The sequence below is a fragment of the Pinus tabuliformis genome, chromosome X (genome assembly GCF_031772625.1).
Source record: "Pinus tabuliformis cultivar Carrire ecotype Pingquan chromosome X, CPIR1, whole genome shotgun sequence".
Classification (NCBI taxonomy): domain Eukaryota; kingdom Viridiplantae; phylum Streptophyta; class Pinopsida; order Pinales; family Pinaceae; genus Pinus; species Pinus tabuliformis.
In genome coordinates, this window is record NC_142308.1 from 1,327,020,639 (window position 1) to 1,327,041,381 (window position 20,743).

A 20,743-nucleotide genomic window follows, 5' to 3' on the forward strand; every position below is an offset into this window, starting at 1 on the left:
TCTATAGCTGAGTGCGCAAAGGCCTGGGACTGCAGCTTAGTAGGTGAAGAACTGTTTGTTGTACAGAATTATCTATTATAGGCAACATTTATTGTTGACGTAGTCCCAAATTTGGGTGAACCACAGTAAAATATGTGTCTTCATGCGTTAATTTTCTTATTATCTGCACTTTATTTCATCACTGTGAAGTTTATGTATGTTTATGATATGTTTAAGTGATGAATGTAATTATGTGAAGTAATATATAAATGCGAAGTAGTTCATGAATTCAAAGTAATTTATAAGTGTTAAAGCATAAGAAAATAAATAATTTCCACATCAGAGTATCCCTCAAGGCTGCAGAAACCTGGTTCTACAACCTCCCATAGTCACTTCGGGTAAGATTGTGACTTGCTTGTAAGTCATTGCCAGAAGGCAGTGATCGAGGGTTTTGTTGGTTCGCAATAAAATTTGAACCTGGGACAACCGAAACTAAGCCAACAAATTTTTTTGTTGTCAGGACCGAGATCTGTTTGAGGGATATGTTTATGTGGCATCTGTCGAAGAAAGAAATTCAAGATTGGGTAGAAAAGAAGGAACGAGAATTTGCATAACAAGAAAATAGAAGCCCTCGTTTGTCAACTAGGAGGTGGTTGGAAAAGTATATTTTTGAAGATCAATACAAAATATTCTTCACTTCGTTCCATGTGGAGCTATACGAATGGATTTAAAGGTTGACTGAGAGAAAGGATTATTTTAAAGGAGACCAACCTAAGGAGTGGACTCCTGAAATGATACAGCGACTCAAGAACATCGACAATAGGATCTCAAGAGTTGTTGATTTCTAGACTGATAGCATCTTGGGAGGATTCATTACTAAGTTCATGATAGACTCGATTATGTCCTATAGCGAAGCAAAATGGAAATTTTTCAAAGGATTGCGAGGTAAGTTCTTGAAATCTCTAAAACTTTGGATTAAGATGCTTTTGTGCGAAAAGGGAATTTTATTAATGCAAACATATTATTAATTACTTATGTTTGGGAAAAGATCCGAAGAAGAAAATAGAACAACGCGAAGTAGAAAAAGATATAGAATAGACACTAGGAAGAGATCTCATGGCCAAGATCTGAAGACTTTTATAGAAACTGACTATAGCCCCCTGTTGAGTGAGTCTGAAAGTGAAGAAAACCACCTTGAGAACCCCGAAGTAACTCTACGGTATTCACCCTTCCAACCTGAAAGTTCGTTGAAGCCTGAATCTAGCAATAGTCAAGATAATTTTGGGTTCCCCATCCCCCTACCCCACCTTTCCCCCCCATCCCCCTCCCCTTACGAATCCCCCTCCCCCATCCCCTCCCCCTCTCCCTCCAAGAAGAACTATGGTCAGTGATATTAAGCTACCTATCTTGAAAGGGACTAGATCAGAGGATCCAAAGCAGTTCTAGTTTTTATGTGAAGCAATATGGACAACGAAGCAAGTCCACAATGAAAATATGAAGAAAGCGCGGCTTGTCACAACATTTTGAGAAAGAACGTTGACATGGTACAAGAAGTATTCAAGAAATCATATCAGATCATTTGCAGACATTAAAACAATGCTGGTAAAAGAATTTAAGAAGTCGCAGTGCATCACAAAATTAAAAGATTTACAAAGGATTTTTCGGCGAAGATCACATGAGAAGCTAGTGTTATTGCTAAGGTTTCGCACTTCCATCATCGGAAATTTAGGGAGGCGCTTGAGATTGAAAAGAGGCCGAGTAATCTCAATAGAGATGATGGCTGGAAAATCAGTCGGTGTTGGGTCCCAGCACTCTCATCCTAGTCTCTTTTTTTTTTTTAACTTACGTATTTATTATCTATTATTGTTCTGAATTATTTTATTATTATTATTATTATTATTAATATATATATATATATTTTTTTTGGTCCTGTTTTAATTCCTTCTTATTTTTAATTATTTATTTGTATCAGGAGGTATTTTTAATTACTAATTTAACTTATAAATTTTATTATTATTATTATTTATTTATTTATTATTATTTTTCTTTAATATTATCATTAAATCATTTTAAGGGGTTGGTCCCCCTAGGATAATATAACTTTAATTACTAAAATATAATTTTAAGATAAATATAATTTTAAATATAATTTTAATTATATTTTAATTTTAATATAATTTTATATAATTTTAATTATATTTAATAATTAAATAGAATTTTAATTCCGAGTTATTTTTAGTTACTTATTGGACCTAATTGCTTTATTATTTTAATATTTTAGTTAAAAATTTTAATTATTTATTAATATTGGTATTTAACTATTATCATAATATTATTTTTAAGGGACTGGTCCCTCTCTAGATTAATTTTTTCCCTTAGATATAATTTTTAATTATTTATCTTTAACTAACTATTATTAGGAATTATTTTTAGGTACTAATCGAACATAACTGTTTAATTATTTTTAATATTTTAATTATTTATTAATATTTTTATCATATTATTATTTTATTTAAAGGACTAGCCCCCCTAGGTTAACTTTTTTACTAAATAGGGTTTTTGATCCTTGGACCTAGTCAAAAGTAACTGTTGTTTTTTTAGCTGTTGGAGGCTTTGCTCTATCTATTTAACCTGCTAAGCTGGATCTGTTTCTTCAACTTGTCCTGACGATGAACCACACTGGTTGGTTCGAAACGCGTCGACAAATGATGTCTCATATGATCTTCGCCGAAAAATCCTTTGTAAACTTGATATGGATCACAGAAGCCTAAACTCTAAAATTAAAAGATCTCAAACAGAAGCCTACTGAGTCTGTTTAGGAATTTGATGAAAGATTCAAGAAATTATTGGATCATGTGAGCTTCCAAATAGCTCCTTAACAACATAAAGAATGTTTTATAGTCACGTTGCTTCCACATATAAGATTGCCTTTGTCGCAACAAAAGATAGAAACTCAAGCCGAAGCTTTAAAACTTGCGATGAAATTAGAAGCTTCACCTATAGGGGATACCAATGCAAGTATGCAGTAGATCCAGAGTCAGCTATAAAATTTGACTTTGTAGACACAAGATATGAAGAAAAGTAAGGAAGTTCACAAAGAAGTGTGGTGTACAAAGTGCAAATCAGAAGGCCACTCTAAAGAACAATGCCCTCTCTTTAGAAACTACATGTCAGCGGAGCATTGAATCCTTTGAATCTTGAATCTAGCTTATGGTGCGAGATATGTAAAACTAGAGGTGAACATCATGCAAAAGATTGCTACCTATTGCAGAAGTATGTCCAGACTCTAAGAAACTTATATTTCAAATTCCACAAATTAGTAGGACATGATCAGAACAATTGTCGAGCTTAGAATTGATGATAAAGCACAATACTGATGCCTATAGAATGCAAGATGAAGAACATGGACATGAAGAACATGGAAAGTATAGTGGTCGAGGTGGTTATCAAGGCCGAGGTTGAGATGTTGGTTGAGGTGGAAGATCTGGTCGAGGTCGTGGGCAGATTATCTGCTACAATTGCGGCCAAGTAGGTCACTTTGCAAGAGATTTGTCAAAATCCTACTACGACATGCAAGTGTTGCAAATCATTTAATCATGTAACTAAGGAGTGTCTGGTACTTATGGAAAAAATGCAAGAAAAGAAAAATCAATAGTCGACACAGAACATTCAGATGATGACTGCGGAACCAAGGACAGATGAACCTCACATTAATGTTGTAACAAGGAGTGGAATTGCGATTGGAAATGATAAATCACATGGAAAGAAGGAAGTTGAAGCTACATGGGTTAGAAAGACTACAGAGAAAGCTCATGTATTTGATATTCAAAAGGAAAAAGAATTCTTTCTGGAAGTGAAGTGAAGCTTTATGGATGCAAGAGCTTCGACATCTAGCGCGCAGCAGAATCAAGAGACTAGCTGTGTTTTATCATCTTTGACATAAGGCCAAGCTCTGACAATATAGTAACATGATGCATAATATAAGGTAGATACTTTAAAATATTTTCTTCAAACTTGTATGGAATTGTTGCGAGATCAAAGAGTTGCAGAAGGACTTTAGGAATTGCTAAATCCTGCGCATCCAAAGAAGTACTGCGAAGTGAAATGCACGAAGTTAACAACTTACATAGACAAAAGAGAACTAGAAAGGAAATGAAGCTTAGTGCACAAATGGGAGCGTATGACATGGACCAAGTTATTTTAGATCTGGGATCTGAAGCTAATGTCCCGACAAAGCAAACATGGGAGTTAATGGGTAAACCGAAGTTGAAATGGTCAGTTATTCAACTAAGAATGGTTAATCAACAAAAGGTTGTTCCTCTAGGAAGACTATCAGGCATTACATTGGACATTGAAGGAGTGTGCACTAATACTTATTTTCAAGTGAAAGAAATTGTGGATGATAGTAAACCCTACCCTGCATTACTTCGACTAGATTGGACATTTTCTAACATGGCTATAATCAACTTAAAGAAGAGGCAAATGATATTTGAAAGCAATAATATGAGAGTGATCATTCCCTTGGACCCATCAGAAGGAGCAAGGTATATTGAACCAGTTAAAGAGGAATATAGCGCAACTGATATATATGACAGCAAAAGAATAAGATTGTGTTAACCCTACTGAAGGCAAGCTGAGTTGGGAGCATGACAGTTCATGTTCTTCAGATTCAGAAGAAGAATTGGAAAATTAGCAAAACAAGTTACATGAAGTATCTACGAGATGATGTGCAAGAGTTACTAAAGAAGTTCGATGTATGACATATGAGGTATGTGACTTACCTTTTTATGATGGTTTGGGTGATATAAATACTTTTCTTGAAGAATATGAAGAATAGGTACCAGAGTGTCAAAGATTGTTAGCCCTAGATATAGCCCTAAGAGCTACTCCTGCTAGATGGTGGGGTACACACAAGAAGAATATAAGAACTTGGCAAGAATGTCGAAGCTTGATATGGATAAGGATTAGTCAGGTAGAAACAGAGTTGGCAGATAAGTATGATGGTCAAACTAATCCTAGAGAGCACATCCAGCTTTGCATGACAACATGGAAGGAGATTCCACGAGAAGAATGGGTGCATGGATTCATCCATACATTGGAGACAATTCCTCAAAAATGGTACTTGGAAACAGAACTTCGACATGGTACTGCGAACTAGGAAAATGGTTGATGGGTTTATATTGACATTCAACTTTGAAGATGATTGTTCATGCATAGATTCAACCCTTCATATAGTTAAAAATAAGATTTTTGAGAATGAAATTCCACTCACTTGGCAACTTGATTGGGCTGCGCAGCTACAAAATGTACTGGAATGCTACAACATCACTGCAGAAGAAGATGAAGACCCTCGCAATATTGACATAGCAGAATTTGAAGGCTACCATGAAGTGAATGGACCTGAGTTAGAAATGCCTGATATAACAAAGTCATTGAAGAAAAAGAAGGTGAATATAGGATCAGAAGAGGAGCCAAAGTTTGCAATGATAGGAGATTATTGGGATGAAGAAACAATCAGCAAAGTGACAGATCTTCTGCATGAATACCAGGAGTTATTCCCCACTAAGTTTTCAGATATGAAGCACATAGTAGGAGACTTAGGAGTTATGAAGATTCATATAAATCTTGATGCAAAGCTAGTTAAGCAGAGGACTTATAGGCTGAATCCAAAAAAAAAAAAGTGAAGAAAGAACTTGACAAAATGATAGCAGCTGGAATCAATGAAGCTATGGAAGAGTCAGAGTGGGTAATTCCTATGGTAGTACAAGAAAAGAAAACACAAGGAGAAATCAGGATTTGTGTTGATTTAAGGCAGTTAAATGATGAATGTATGCATGACCCATTCCCTACTCCTTTCACTGATGAAGTATTGGACAATGTAGGAGGTCAGAAAGCCTACTCATTTACATATGGATTTTTAGGTTACCATTAGATTAGAATTACACCAAAGGATCGACATAAGACCACCTTCGATACAGAATGGGGTTCATATCAGTATATAGTGATGCCTTTTGGACTGAAGAATGACCCTGCCATATTTTCAAGAGTGGTAGTTGCAACTTTCAAAGAATATATTCACAAATTTTTAGAAGTATACTTCAATGATTGGACAATATTTTGGTTACTGAAGAAACATGTTGTGAGCCTAAGACTGATGCTTGACACATGCAGGCAGTATGAGATTTCTCTGAATATCAAAAAGTGCATATTTTGTGTACCTTTTGGTATATTGTTTACAAGCAAGGATTGATGGTGGATCTTGCAAAGATTGCTATTATTATGAATCTACCTCACCCAAAGACAGTGAGACATCTTTGCACCACATTGGGACATACAGGATATTACACAAAATTCAGTAAGGGATATGCACAAATCATTGCGTATATGGAAAATATTTTGAAGAAGGATGTAACATTCCTATGGAATGAAGAATGTCAAAAGATCCTCGACACGCTAAAAGAAAACATGGTAACTTCCCCTATAATGTTTTCCTAAACTGGAATAAGGGTTTTCATGTTCATGTAGATGCATCTTGCATAGATTTGGGAGTAGTATTGGCACAGCCTGGTGCAATAGAAATTGATCACCCCATATCTTTTGCAAGCAGGAAATTGTCTAAAGCAGAGAATAACTATACAACTCCAGAAAGGGAAGGAATGGCTATGGTATATGATTTACAAAAGTTTAGACATTATTTGTTGGGATCAAATTTCAAGATGTTCACAGATCACTCTGCACTAAAGTATTTGGTCAATAAGCCTATTTTAGGAGGAAAAAATTGCATATGGTTATTATTATTTCAGGAGTATGACTTTGAAGTTGTTGTTAAGACAAGAATATTAAATGTTGGACCTGATCATTTGTCAAGGTTGGAAACAGGAGAAGAACCAATGAATATAGAGGATAATCTTCCTGATGTGTAGTTGTTTGCAATCAGGATTGCAGATGATCACTTCGTTGATATTATTCAGTTCTTAACCACAGGGATGGCCCCTTCAGAATACACTACGCAATAGAAGAAAGAATTGGTGGTTAAGGCAACAGATTTTTCACTAATAGCCAGATATTTGTATAATATGGGACCAGATGAAATATTGCACATGTATGTTTTTGAACACAAAATACATATAATTTTAATAGAAGCTCATAGTGGCGCAGCAGGTGGACATTATGCATGAAAAGCCACTGCGTAGAAAATTTTAAGAGCGGGATTATGGTGGCCTACACTACACAAAGATGCAAAGGAGTACTGTTGAGCTTGTGATATTTGTCAAAGAACGGGAAAACCTTCAAGAAGAGATGAAATGCCACTAGTACCACAAGTAACATTGCAGTCTTTTGATAAATGGGTTATTAATTTTGTTGGACCTATATATCCACCAGGAAAAAGGATTGGTGCGAGGTATATAATCACTGCGACTGATTACTTAACAAGGTGGGCCAAAGCACAGCCAGTGAAGGATTGCAACGCAAAAACTACTGTGAAGTTCATCTTTGAATACATACTGTCCAGATTTGGGTGTCCAAAGATATTGATGAGTGATCAAGGATCACATTTCTTGAACAAGACCATTGAAGCATTAACTGAAGAATTTCAAGTTTACCACCAAAAGAGCACTCCTTATCATCCTCGGGAAAATGGAACTGTGAAAGCATTCAATAAAATTTTGGAGAATGCATTGACCAAGGTATGCAATGTCAACAGGGAAGACTAGGATCTTAGGATCCAGTAGTATTATGGGCTTACAGGAATACATGCAAAAAGCTGACAGGTCAGACACCCTTTAGATTCATTTATGGGAAAGAAGTTGTGAGGCCCATGGAATACATTGTCCCTAGCCTAAGAATTGCAGCTTTTACAAATATGGCAAACCCTGACATAATGGAAGAAAGGATGTCATGCTTACTTTCTCTAGAAGAAGACAAGTTTATAACAGGATTTCATCAACAAGTACAAAAAGAAAGAGAAAAGGATTGGCATTACAGGTACATTAAGCAAAAGAAGTTTCAGGTAGGAGACTTGTTTCTCCTCTATGACAGTAAGTTTTTGAAATTTCCAGGAAAATTCAAAACACATTGGTTAGGCCCATATATTATTAAGTATATTACTGATGGAGGCGCAGTGCAGTTAGCGAAGTTAAATGGAGAATTAATTAAGGGAAAAGTGAATGGTAGTACGTTGAAGTTGTACAGGGACAACCCTTCCACTTAAGCTTCACCCTAAAGAAGAAAGAAGGAAATTATTATTGTCATGTGTAGTTGAAAGTGGGCACTGGACTATAAAATACGCTGCAAAAAGAGCTTCGATGAAGAAAGTATTTTGCTATAGTCAGGAATATGTCAAAGTTCGTAGGAAGCACGGCGTAAGACAAAGGTTCACTACAATAGGGGATGTGTTGAAGTTCATCGGAAAAGTAGAAATATGACTACTAAAAGGGAAAAGACATGCACAAAATTGCATTAAAATTTAAGGATATATATGCATTTAATGACGAAATATAAACCGAATTGGGACAAATTCAAATATAATGATATGGTTTAAAGGTCGGAATTGTTATAAATAGTTGACTCTTGTTCAGATTAAGAACTTTGTTGAATTGAGAGCCCGAGTGATTAATAGTGAGAAGAAGTTGTAGGAGACTCCGTTGTGTATGTAGACTGAGCGATATTGGGAGGAGATTGTGCAGAATTTTCATGAGCAGGGATTGTCTGGAGTCATGGAAGCTGTAAATATTTCTATGCCAACAGTTGAAACAACCACAATAGTAGCACCACCACCACAAAAACAACGGACATCACCAAGGAAAAAGCAAACCAAGGAAGAAAGAACCAAGAAAAAGTAGGACACGAAGCCTGCCAAACCTGTGAAACCTCAGACAAAACCTGAGAAGGTCAATATTGAAGAAGAAGTGGAGGAAGGTGGTGCAACATTCATCTCACCTTTGCCCTCATATATCACGCTGAGAAATTCAAATGCCAAACTAGTAAATGATTCAAAAGACGCGAAGTATGGGACATTGACACCACTATTTCCGGAAGCTGTGTCGTTCTCAAGAGATATTTTAGGGAAAATCCCGCAGCTAAAATTTACAGACTATGATTTTAATGGCCAAAAGAAGTACCTTCCGTTCGCATGAGACTGGTACTTGCAGCAAGTTCATTGCCCAGAGAGCGGAGTGATGAGATTGGAACCACAACGGTGAATGAATGGGTTGGCACAGTTAGGACTGCTCAACATGTTGAATGTGTCGCACTTCGGCAGAAGCTCAGCAAAGACAGTGCATGTGCGCTAATTATTGGTATTAATACATGATGGACACCTGTGGATGGGGAATACAATCCCCATGTACCAAACGTTGATCTCGAGGATCACTAGATTACCTTACTAAGGGCAGAACCTCAAGGAGGAGTTCATAGGAAAGGATCATGATTGCGTTGTGGTAGAGAACAATGGGCTGGTAAAAGGCAACAGGGGCTACGACATAAACTCGATCATTGACCAAGCAGTTCGCTTTGCTGCATATATTTTGGCCGGAAAGATTATGAGAAAGTGTCACACAAATGAAGTCCTATGTCGCTGCATAGTGCGCAAATGGAGTCCAGTATAACTGGGCTGGAAATTTATACAAGGAATTCATGGATGACTGCCGCGAGGTTCAGGAGAAAGGTACATATTTCCATTATGCCTGGTTAATTTTTATCATTGCTATGTTGGCATGGAAGGAGTTGAAGGATATGCAATTTCCTATGATAGAAGCATATGCATCTAAGGCCGTGAGGTACCCTTTACTGTGCCATACCATTCAACCATCGCGAGTGCAAGAGAATAGGATATTTTGTATATTATATCAAATGGATTTGCACATGTTAGTAAACTAGCATTCGCACCTTTCGCTGAGTTTGCACAAACAGTATAGCCCTATGGCGAGGTTCAAGGCGGATTTCCATAAATTGTACATACACTCGCACAGAGACACGAAGAAGGAATGGCATGCATTGCCTTATATGATCAAAGAAGATGATCTAGTAGAAGTAATACAAACATGGTCTATAGAATGGATGACTCCACTAGAGGAAGCTGGAGATAGCGCAACAAAAGAAGAAGATTTGGACACTTCGCACCATGGAGAAGCCAGTGGAAAAGACAAGGAGAAGGAAGCAGAGAAGAAGGACACCATGACGGGGATCCTTAAGGAGGCAAGGATATGACTAAGGAGAAATAAAAGGTAGAAACAAAGAAAATTTTCGTGGAGAAAAGAAAGAGCCAAGGCGAAGCTACCATTAAGAGCATAAAGAAGCATAAGGCAGATAAATCAAAAGAAATCACACCAATGGTTCTCACTGAAGGTGACCTGGATCAAATCGGAGACAAGGTTAAGGAGATAACAACGGAATCCTGGAATAGGGTGGAAGATCGCTATAGCGATCTTATCACAGGTGTGTAATAGAGTATTGCAGAGCTGAAGATTTGGGCGCAAACATCCATACCACCAGCGCAGATAGGCCAAGGACTCCATCGAGAAAGACTAATAGAAACTACATTCAGGATGAGGATAATGCAAATACCTGTCAGAGCTCTACAGTTCGATGTTGTCGAATTTAAGCAACAAACAAAATGTTAGGACCATGTCAATATGAACATGGAAGCACTGCCCACTCCGGTCCCACGTGAATCGCATCAAGGTATAAAAAATGAGCTCAAGGAGCGAGAACCATGCACCTCACACTTAAACATTCAGATAGAACCGAAGTGTGTTGCACTAAAGAAACAACTTGACCAAGACATCAAGGACAAGGAACAAGTAGAGATATAGCAACAGAGACTGAAGGAGGTGGTCGAAGCCACTTGCAAGGAAATTCCAGACATGGATGTCTGCGAGGATGAATTAGCAGAAGACAAGGTCGTGAAGCTTGACCTTGCAGTCAGGGAGCAGAAGGATAAAATTGTCGCATTACAATTCAAAAATGAGATGCAAATTAGTGAGTTGCAGATGAAGTTGCAACCAACCACGCCACCATAAGTATGAAAATAGAGGGAGGTTGAATTAAAGAATGGGATGGCCAACATCTCCGCAACATTGGAAGACTGCGAAAAATTGTTGGATGAGAGCATGCAAATTTTGACTTCAGTGCAGGAAGATCCAAATGTTCAAAAGCTGCATGAGGAAATGCATCAAAAGCAACATCAGTTGGAAGAGAGTCGGGCAGCTGTAGAGACTTTTCCAATCTCGCAGAGGCTCGCAAAAATTAATGAGTCGAAGGAGTTGCAAAAGAAAATCGAAGAGATGAAGAAGGAGGAGTAGAGTTTGATAGAAAGGACTTAGCCTTGGCAAGATGAGTCCCTTCAGCTATCTTAGGCAGTTGACGAAAAGCTTTAGCAGCTTTGACAAAGGGAGACAAACTTGACAAAGAAGGTTAGTGCACATGTCACAGAAGCATTATTGGAAGAAGTGTGCAGCAAGGAAAAGTCATTGGCAGAGATTCTGCAACAATTCAATAAGGCATACAACAACATTGCAGACAAGATCAGAGGCAAAGCAGCTAAGTGACTCAGGATGAGTCACATGTGAGTGTTGGGGGCCTATTGGGCACAGCCCAACATGGACAGATTTTTGGCAAGGAATCCGAATTTTGTGGAGCGCACAGTACAAAGGATGTTGGAGATTGCGAAGTGGACCACACAACAAAGAAGCAGAGCACAACGAAGACCGTGCACCAAACTCATTGCGCAATATAGGGGCTTCACGGTGAAGCCCCTCACTTTTTGTATAATCATATAATAATGTAAAAGTTGAATCATTTTAGACCATAGTCCCTTGTATTTTGGAAACCATGGTATTGAGTCCATGGTAATGTAGCGATGTAATCCCTCAATGTAATAGTATATATAGGGATGAGTAATAAAGAAGGAAGGCATATATCCATGAATTGAATCCAGATCTATGTTTATGGATGAATCCTTGTGATCTGTACTTCAGAAAAAAGGGGCGAGGGTCCGCAGTTGAGTGTGCGGAGGCCTAGGTCTGCAACTTAGTGCACAAATTGTATGCAACTTAGTGCGCAGACAATCTGTAGCTGTGTGCACACGTGAAGAACTGTTTGTTGTACCAAATTCTCTATTATAAGCAACAGTTCTTGTGGATGTAGTCCCACATTGGGTTCAATCTCCAAGTTGCTTCCCTATATTATCGGGTTGATTTCCTTTTGGTTTCCAAACAAGAAGAGCCTCTATGGCATATACATCATTGAAACCTCTCCCCCCTCAAGTTTGAGAGAAGATGATTTTTTGTCTCCGCTAGAAATTGTTCCCTTTCATCTAGTTTCCAATTCTTAAAGGCCCAATCCTTTATAATCCCTTTGATAATTTTTAGGTTTTACTCAAACTGACTTGTTATTATGACTCCTACTTGTGGATCATACACTTTCCAATGTTATTTTACAAGAGAAAGTAATCCCTCCTCCTTCAGCCAAGAAGAGTTCATTTGGAATGAGCTTGTAGGATTCACCTCAATCCCTTTTACTTGTAGCATAATAGGAGAGTGCGCATAGTTCACAAAATAGAAGAAGAAATAGATCAAAGACTTCAAAATAATCCTCTTTGAGGGGGCAACCTCCTTTACATTACACAAATGCACAACTTGTATGATACAAATGACAATACCTCCTTTCTATATATAGGAGTCTAAGGGGTCACAATATAATCAAAGTCGATATAACAATAATAATGTATGGGCACAACAATAACAATAGTGGGCTTCTATGGGGCAGAATAATAAAATATGGGGACTAGATGGGCACAAAAATACAATAAGTGGGTTGCACTAATAACAATAAGGGGCTACACTAGTAGTATAGGGACCTAACACATCATAATATCCTGATTGTTTAACTGAACAAGTCTTCTAAAAGCAAGTTTTTTGAAGGACTTGTTAAACCTTTGTAATTGAAGGAAGAACTTTCATTAGGAAACTCCACTAGGGGATTTCACTACTCTAAGTGCCCTGTCAATAGATTGTTGAGTTCCTGCAATCAATTCTTTGCATGTTTTTTCTTTTTCTTTTGTGAGGTGAGATTTTATTCCCTCCCCTTCCCCCCAATTAAAGAGATAGAAATCTTCCCAAGACCACTCATCAGAACTTCAGTGACAGGAAACATCGTTATAGATCTTAAGTTTCACATGATATCACCTTCTACCGCCTCATCACATAGACCTTTTAAGGTTGATACTACTAGGGAGGATTAGCTAGGGTTAACCTCCGAGTAGGGACACATTGCTAGGGTGGGGGAGAAGGATGTGACCAACGAGGGGTTTGCAGGAGTTTCCACAAAAAACTTCACCCAAACTTTTCCAATCTTTGAAAAATAAGTAACTAATAAAGAAATAGAAGGAAGCATAATGGAATTACCCAATGAGAGTGTCGAGTTGTTTTTGTCGATGATCATCTAGATCGAAATTGGTTCCTCAAGCCTTAGGAAGTCTTATTGTTGTGGCCTTATGTCCATCATCGAAGAAGTGGAAGATCTTGTGGGAACTTCTTGTAACTCTCTATCGACTTGATCTTTCATTAATACCACCTTACTTAAAACATAATAATCTAGAGCATCTTTCTTTTTCTAGGAATTGGCTTGTCTGTCTAGGGTTTTTTGTGCATTTGCAAGTCACAATCCTTTGCCAAATGCCCATATTTTTGGCACCTTCTATGCTTGAAAGGTACACCTCTGTATTCTAGAACCTGTAGCCTTTCTTCATCTTTGCCAATGTCAATAGTCTCTGACAAGCCTTCATGAAAATGTATTTTTACTAGAACTCAAGCCATAGTTCTATCTCCAGTTTCCTCATATGAAGAATTGAGTTCTAGGTAAGTGCCCAAAGAGTTCCCCAACCCATCCTTTTACCATTTTAAGGTTGAATTTCCAGCCTCTTGCTTGACCCTTTAGGGCTTTTTCACTCATTTCATCTACATTCCTCATTGAGACATCCTCTTCCACCATAAGATTTAACTTTGTTTGTATTTGTTTCTTTTTCAAGACTCGATTCTTCGTACTCTTTTCACTTGTAGCTCTTTCTACCTAAACAAAGGGTTTTGTTGTAGCCTTACTTGAACCCTCTTTTCCTGAACAAAATTTAATAGCCATAGTATATTTCAGGGCTCCATTTCCTTCAGATCCAAAAATCCCATTGGCAAAGCTGCTTGACACATGTTGAAAAACCTAGCCGAAGAGAGGCCTTCAAAAAGGGGTAGGGACATAAGGTTTTGAATACTGAATCTCTCAAAACCTATGTATGGGACTGCAAAACCCTTGGAGATTATTGGAAACCCCTGCATGTTATGAACCATCAAACTTATGATAATGAAGGGTTAAAGGACATCATAAAACATAAGGGGGGCGTTTGAGATTGACCCCAAGAGAACCCACAACTAGCTTACTTCCAACGCACTGCCTCAAGGCTTGGAACTTGTGAAAACCTTAGATTTTTTTGTAGAATGTGAGGGTTTTGAGCCAAAAATTGAGCCCCCAGCCACGAATGTGACCCCATTTCAAGAAGAGAAATATGGTTGGGCATCCCAATTCCTACGCTAAAAGCGCCGACCTCCACCTATCCTTACTTGATAATTTGCAGTGGTTATCCAGATCAATTCTTCCACAAATTCATTAGGTTCAATTCACCTACTCCCCCATGAAAACTCCTAAGAAAAACCAATAAAAAAAAACTAGATCAACCCTTCCACAGATTCATTAGGTTTATAATTCATCTGCTCCCAACGAAAACTCCTAAGAAAAACCAATAAAAAATTCTAGATCAACCTAGGATCTGATCCACACACCCTAGAACAGGCAACTGACCACACACAAAACCGTTTACTGCTAGAAAATTGTTAGAGCCTCAAAAGTAACAGCATGCTAACAAAAGATGTCGCCCTACCTAAAAAAATTCTTGTCATGTTCCCCTAAATCTATCACTGCATGTGGAACCTAGTGGAGGATGCAAAACCACTCTTAACATGTGTCTTCCCTCGACATATCAAAAACCCATTGCTGCAATAAACCCTTTTTTTCTTCACTATTGTTGCTTTGTGCATGACTACCCTTTCCTTTCATTATAGTGGCTACTCTAAACTCATGACCTTGACCATCTTCTAAAGAGGAGCCTTCTAGAATTATGATCATCCTTAGCCATCGTTGTTGAACTCATTTTTCATGTTCCCTTAAAACTATCAATGCATGTGGAAACCAGTGGGGGGCGCAAAACCACTCTTAACGTTTGTCTTTGATGTGTATTTCCTCAACATTTCACAAACCCATTGAAGCGATACACCCTTCTTTTCTTCATTATTGTTGCTTGGCGCATGGATACCCTTACCATTCATTAGAGTAGATACTCTAGACCCGTGTCCTTGACCATACTTCAAAGAAGATCCTTCCACTATTGCGATCATCCCTAGCCATCGTTGTTGAACTGTAGAAATTTCTACAAATATAGCTCTGATACCATGTAGAAATTCCTTGTAGATTCAAAATGCTAATTGTAATTTACTAAAACAATAGACTTGAATCTACTCTACTCATCAGCGGAAACAATTAAAATGATCGCAAAATCATGAAGCATACAAGAGAAAGAATTCAATCAGCACATTACACAATGATTTCTTTGGGAAAGCCACAGCTAAAACCCCCTTCTATCTATATATTTCATTAGTCAAAAAATATGAGAATATTACAATGCTTTGCTCAAGCTCGAGCAACTTCTGCACTATCTCTATCTGTCTCACAACTTCCTAGGCAAGCCGAGGCCAATATTTAAACAAATTTTGGCTTGCCCAAGTCCCTATATCCTTACGTTGTTTCCTTAGGAATTAGCCCCTATTAATTAGAGAAATTCCTCAATTGGAATTGCGCAATCCGTCATAGGCCTTCCTCTCGCTGCATGCACCACTTTTACAATTCGAATGATTATACAACTGATAGTACACTATCTCTGGACTCCAATCTCAACTGGGTAACTCTCAGATCTAACATGCATGAGTTATTTATGATTGAATCATTAGTTAACTAGTTGATCACTGTAGGCATCACCACACTACTAGACCTCCCACTAGTTCCTCCAACAATTGGAACTAGTTTAACTGAATTTAACTGAGTTAAAATGAATTAATTAATTACAACTCAAAATAAACTCAACCAAGGCTCATATAAAGTAGGAGACACTCTACATGGCTCAAGTTAGGCCCTCAATTCGAATTAATTGAGCCAACTATATCAAATTAAGTTAGTTAACTAATACAAGTTGTCATGTGATGTGAAATTACAATTTTATTCCTAATTTAATTCAAGGACAAAATTAAATTAGGATTTTCTTGTCGCATTTTCAACACTCCCTCTCAACAAGAAAGGAATTATCTGCTACCCTAATCCTGCCTCTATGAAACTTGAATTTGTGTATTGACAATGCCTTTGTCAAAATATATGCACCCTGTTCCTATGTAGGAATGTACTCCAACAACATGATTCTCCTATGCACACAATCTCGTAGATGGTGATACCGAATGTTGATATGCTTGGACCGATTGTGAAAAACTGGATTCTCAGAGAGTTTGATACAACTCTGATTGTCACACTAAATCACTGTAGGATCCACTTGCTGACCAAATAACCCAACAAGGATCCTCCTCATCCAGATAGCCTCACAAGTTGCTTGGCTAGCAGTCATGTACTCTGCTTCTGCCGAACTGAGTGCAATTGATCTCTACTTCTGCTATACCAAGAAACTACTGTTGATCCTCATCCAAAATTATGTAGGAATGCAACAAACTATAGATATACACATAAACATAGAGATGAAACATAAATAAAACTTCCTTTCATTAATATCAAAGAACCGAAATATGCTTAGATACAGAAATGGGAATAAACTAGATTAGGCTATGGTAGCTTATGTTTGTGAAGATATGTGGCGGCTACATGCCTCTGAACTGTGTTATAATGAGGCTCAAAGGCATATTTATTATTGAGAAACAATGGAAATTCCTAAACATCCAAAAACCTAATCCTAGGAGATGAAGCGCCAAAATTGTGGGCCCTATTTGGGTAATTTGGTACATCTACTTACCGGGGTTGTAACTTTGGCATACGATCTCTGTTTGGCTATCATAATACCTCGTTTCGAAGATCTTGAAGAGGAGTCCGAAAATAAGCTTATACTTTGGTTTGGGGCATTTTTAGTCTTTGCATTTTCCCTAAAAACATCTTTTAGTCCCTTAAACGACTCTGAAAGTTTAGGACCCGAAAAAACTAGCAAAAATAGTAAGTTGTGCTAAAATTAAGTAAACTAAAAAGAAATAATGGTGGGGTCCAAGTGGAATAGGTGGGTGGCCACCAATATCCACCTGGATCAGTCCAACCCCCTTAGGAAGCAATGGTCCCCATTGCATTGAGTGCCTTCATGAGATGGGGAAACTTCTGCTGAACTTGGTCCCTGATGAGCCACTTGCCTTGGTGTAGGTGTTGGCTAGCTTTGACAACCCGATACAGTTGGATCTTCTGCTGGCGAGTGTTCTTGATTTGCTCGTCCATGATCCAATAAGTTGTGGCATGTTTCATGCATTCTGCATTTTACTATGTTGGTATCAATTGTTCTGCAATGTTTGATGTGTCTAGTAATGGTGGAAAGTATGGTCGAAGGCGGTCCACATTGAACACTTGGTGTAGACCAACAAATGGTGGAATGTTGATCTCGAAATAATTGTCCCCTACAACCTTAGTGATGGTTTAAGGCCCATATCGGAGCGGGTGAAGCTGTAGTGGGGCCCAGTGAGGTTCTCCTTCTACAAATGTAACCAAACTTTGTCGCCCACATGGAACTTGTGTGGCACCCGATGCTGATCGTGATGCTACTTGTACTTAGGATTGGCTCTGTAAAATATGTCATGGACCTATTGGCGGTTGTGCTAAATGTGCTCAATGGTGTTTTTAGCCCTGTCATCTTTAGACTAGACATGAACCTAATTTGCTTGAGTAGCTGCAAATGGTATGGCCACATCAATGGGACATAATAGTTGGAATCCCAACCCCACCTGAAAGGGTTTATGGCCAGTTGAGCTATGGAGAGCTCTATTTTCGTTGTGCTCGACATAGGGGAGGCTTTCATCCCATGTGCGTGGATGCTTCGAGTTGTACATATGCAAAATGTGTACGATCATCCTGTTGACAACCTCTGTTTGGCCATCAGTTTGGGGATGGAAAGTCGTGGAATTAGTGAGCTTGGTATCCAACATCGACCATAGACTTGACCAAAATGTACTTAGGAACATGTTCTCCCGATCTGAGATAATGGACTGTGTGATACCAAAATGTATCCACACTCATTCAAATAAGAGCTTAGCAGTGGCTTCTACTGTGATACTCTTCTTGTAGGTCGCCAAAATGGCCATCTTAGAGAATCTAACGGCGACCACGAAAACAAACTCGTTGCCATGCTTAGTAGAAGGAAGTCCCGACATGTAATCCATGCAGATGGATTCCTAAGATCAACTAGGAGTAGGCAAAGGACTATATAGGCCTTGCTTCTTGATGGTCAGTTTGGCAATGGCACAGGGAGTGCATGATCTGATGTACTTCCCAACATATTGTCGAAGGTTCAGCCAATAAAAATACTTTTGTAACACTGCCACTATTTTCTCTATCCCGAAATTTCCAACTACTCGACTATATTGTGCCTCGCAAATCATCTTGGCACACTCTCTTAAAGGAACAAAGAGGTGTCCCAGGTGGCATAACAGTGCATCTTGGAGGTGAAAATTTGGAACTTGCCTTCTAGGAGTGTCTGGTATGTGTTGCTAAATTATGGATGGCTCTTGTAAAGATGTGGCCACCTCACAGTCCTGTGCCCACAAGAGTCGAGCACAATGGTCAACGCCATGACCGATGGTCAGTTGAGGCTATCTGCAACATTGTTGTTACTGCCCTTATTGTACTTAATGTTTAAATGGAACTGTTGTAGGTATGTGGACCATTTTTGATGGTGATAGTTCTGCAACTTTCCTTGTGTCTGTATGAACTGCAGGGGTCGGTGGTTTGTGTGGATGACCATTTCCTTCCCCAAAATGTAATGCTTCCATTGTTAGAAGACTTGCACAATGGAATACATCTCTTTGTCATAGGTGGGATACTTTTAGTCTATGTTTGAAAGTGTCTCACTGTGACATGCCACTAGATGCTCCTGTCGAGAAAGAACTGCACCAATATCATAGTCGGATGCATCTATCTCGGTTTCAAATGGTTGTTGCATATCTGGTAATGTGAGCACTGGTGCAGAGCAAAGGCGATGCTTCAACTCGGCAAACGCCTTCTGTTGGGATTTAGACGAAAAGAACTTTGCTTTCGCTCCTCCCTTGGTGACTTGACTCAAAGGCCAAATTATATGAGAGAACCACAACATGAACCTATGGTAGAAGTTGGCAAGACCCAGAAAGTTGCGAAGCTTTGTTAGAGTGGTTGGGGCTAGCCAATCCCGAATGACTTGTATCTTTGTTGGGTCCACATGCACACCCCGCTCATCAATGATGTACCCTAGATATTGAACATGGGTCATACCAAAAGTGCATTTCTCCAAATTGGCACAAAACTTGTGTTTTCGCAAGGTTTGGAGGACCTGTCAAATATGGTGGAGGTGTTCTTCCCAACTCTGGCTAAAGATCATAATGCCATCCAAATACACCACCACGAATGAGTTGGTGAAGGGTCGCAAGATGTCGTCCATCAACCTCATGAAGGTTGTTGGGGCATTCGTCAACTCGAAAGGCATGACTAATGATTCAAAAAGGCCCTCCTTGGATTTGAAGGCAATCTTCCACACATTGGAGGGTTCGATTGGTACCTGGTGATAACTGGACTTCAAGTCAATCTTGTTGAAATATTTTGCCCCCATGAGCTCGACTAGAAGGTCATCAATATGTGGGATTAGATACCTGTTTGGAACAATGATCTTGTTCAGCACCCAATAGTCAATACAAAATCTCCAGGTCCTGTCCTTATTTTGTACCAACACGATCGGGCTCCCACAGGGTGATGAACTTGGCCCGATGTGCCATTTCTACAACAACTCTGCCTCTTGATTTAATTATTCTCCAGAACATAATCAATAGATCTGCCCATTGGGTAGCAGCACACCCGGGGTCAGATCGATGGAGTGCTTGACCTGACAATGTAGAGGTACCCTTGTGGGTGAGGTGATGATGTCCCTATACTCCTCTACATCCTTGTCCATCTGTTGCTGTCATGTGGAGGAGCCCTGCCTGGAGGTCGTGGCCACAATATTCTTCTTGCCTTGAGGGCGAATCATAAGGAAAATAAATTTACCGGTCTGGGAAATGATCTTACCGCATTGCTTTGCGGTGATCAAAGGAAAGGCGGTAAATGGTGCTACCTCTGGTATCCTCTACAACTTATTGCGCAAAGTAATAATAATAGTGTGAGGCCTACACTCATACACAAAAAGTCACTTCCACAAGTATGGTTGGCCTAATAAAACATCACAAACTTCAAGAGGATCAACATCACACAATACCTCATATGTGAAGGGCTTGATATTGTAGGGAAGGTGACACTATTGGTTGATGCAGAGATCTCGCCCCTGGTGAAGCCACCCAATGGTGTATGATTGTGAGTGTGGTGTGGTCGGTAGGCCCAACAACTTCACGACCTTTGTTGAAATGAGGTTCTTTTGGCTCCCGTTGTCGACAATGAATTGCAACGAAGAACCCTT